This window comes from Saccostrea cucullata, unplaced genomic scaffold (assembly GCF_032062105.1).
Source record: "Saccostrea cucullata isolate Sc308-1 unplaced genomic scaffold, CSIRO_AGI_Scuc_v1 ctg19621, whole genome shotgun sequence".
NCBI classification, from domain to species: Eukaryota; Metazoa; Mollusca; class Bivalvia; order Ostreida; family Ostreidae; genus Saccostrea; species Saccostrea cuccullata.
In genome coordinates, this window is record NW_026938540.1 from 5,774 (window position 1) to 8,072 (window position 2,299).

At 29.1% G+C, this 2,299-nt stretch overlaps 1 long non-coding RNA gene across 1 annotated transcript; it reads right to left on the reverse strand.

The window, feature by feature from the left end:
- Positions 1 to 1,085: 1,085 nt before the first annotated feature.
- On the reverse strand, positions 1,086 to 1,996 carry LOC134250593 (uncharacterized). Its single transcript, XR_009988529.1, has 2 exons — positions 1,770 to 1,996; positions 1,086 to 1,262 (listed from the first exon to the last, which is right to left on the reverse strand). It is a non-coding gene; the product is annotated as an uncharacterized LOC134250593 (long non-coding RNA).
- Between the last annotated feature and the right edge of the window lie 303 nt (positions 1,997 to 2,299).

Sequence of the window (2,299 nt, forward strand, 5' to 3'; positions counted from 1 at the left end):
TCTACATAAACAATTGAGGAACCTGTGCAGCATCATATGCGATTTTTGAAGATTTATTAGAAAGTAAGGGACAATATTCTCACCATCATTCAACTTATTGAGAATCGTTTATCGACGGTCGATTGTGACAGCGTATTTTGCTATTAAAATAGCAGATTATCCGTTTGTTTTGTACTACCTTGGAAATCGATCAAAACGACTTCGGTAAGAAAAAATCCATTTCATTTCTATACTAAATATATGGTGATATTTTTCATATTTTTCTTCTGTATTCATTTAACGTCTGTTAAGGTGTGATAAGAACATCCTAATCAACTGAATTGCTCTCCGGTGCGCCGTAACATCATCAAAATCGCCATTTTTCATGTATTTTGTTTATCACATTTTGAATGTTCGGGAAACAGCTATACATTTTGTATACAAAAGGGAAACATAGTGAAAGAAGCCGTATATAAGTATTTAAGTGGCATATAACTCATTCTTCAGTACTGAGTTCAGATGTGTGACCAAAGGGTTATTTTTTAAAAATAATCAGTTTCATAATTTATGTATATTAATTGAGTCAGTACCCTTCCTGCTTCTGAAAAAAATTGATGGGAAGATAATCTGAAGTCTTAAAGAGGAGATAGGTGTCCAAATGTACAAGCATGTCTGAAATTTTATGTACGTAACTTGGTGTCCACAGTGACTGTTTTTTAAATCAATAAGCTATTCTTTTCTGGTGAATCCTTTTTGAAGTATATAAACACTAGTTTGCATGTTTTATTGCATGACTTATTTCTGCCTTATTCCATTATAATTAGAAAATATATCCAAGATTACCAATGGACACCGTTACTTACATAAGCACTAAACAAGTAACATGTTACTAGAATTTAACAAGTTGTTAAAATATGAAAATAATGTAATCAAAAAGGTATGATGAAATCATGTTTAATTTTTTATTAAATGGAATTTATTTAAAAAGTCACAATTTTTATTTCTAGTTTCAAAAAAGGAGAAATTATGTAAGTAACATGGACACCTAACTCCGAATCAGGCTTTAAAAACGAACAAAAAAAAAAAATAACAAGACAGTCGAACACTTGTCTTTAATACTTTTAATATTTCATTTCAAAGCTTAATAATAGACTAGTTTTCAAAGAGAATTAATGCAGACAAGTAAATTGTCAGATGGATTGCTAAATATCCTGGGTCTTCTATTTTGAGTCTTGGATCTTTGTGTCATTGTTACGAACATAATTCAGTCATTTCTTGTAAATCTGAAAGAAAAAAATATATAAAAAACAAAATATAACATGATGTAATCAACACATATGCTGTTTAATTATATTTATTATATATCCTTGATAAAACCAGAAAGAAGGCAATTAAAGTACAAATTATGTCACTACTTCAAGTTTTCGTGTCTCTGTTATGAACGTAATTGCGTAAATGATATGGCAATATTAAAACAAATATTCAAAAAGTATTCATCCTTTGATAAGAGCAGAACAAAACTAACAAATATAGAATAAAATATAGTACAATATAACTTTATCATTAATAGATTATACAAATAATGCAAAAACACATGTTCGTAACAAAAGACGCGAATCAAAAGTCAAATGTTAAACCAAAAGTACTCGACTCGGACAAATTTATGCATTTTGTATGGTCATAAGCAACATATTTCAGTTTCTGATTAATGGCTACATGGTATAGAGATACAATGACTGTATTTATGTGTTAAAAATTCACTAAAATTGATACAATATGAAAATACTTACCGAATCTATTATGTACGTAACTTCTGTCTTCCACGTGGACACAATGAGCATCGCCATGTTTTTTTGCAGACAGCTGCGCAACCTTTCTACTTTCGTTTTCAATTTATAATTATACCACTGCTACGGACTTCCTGAGCCAAACTTATGATTCATTGGCTGTTATTTTAGCAATCATACTGAAAGCTATTATGTTCATAACGGTCAAGACACCAAACATTTTACAATCAGAGATCATTTTAAAATTACAAAAAGAACTGTGTTATGTTCATGAAGCATATTGTTAAAAATAATTTATCATACATACTCATTAATTAAACACAGAAATTGAACTTGACAAATTATTTAATGTTTGTAGAGAGGTGTTAAAAAGTTCAATGCATATGGACACCATGCGTTACGAACATAAACCACAAATTTTTAAGTTCAGAAAAAAATAATTAGGATAATTTTAGCATGTTTGACAAAATAAATATATTATTTCATTTATATGCTAAGATAATGTACACATATATCATGCCAAATGGTTTTAT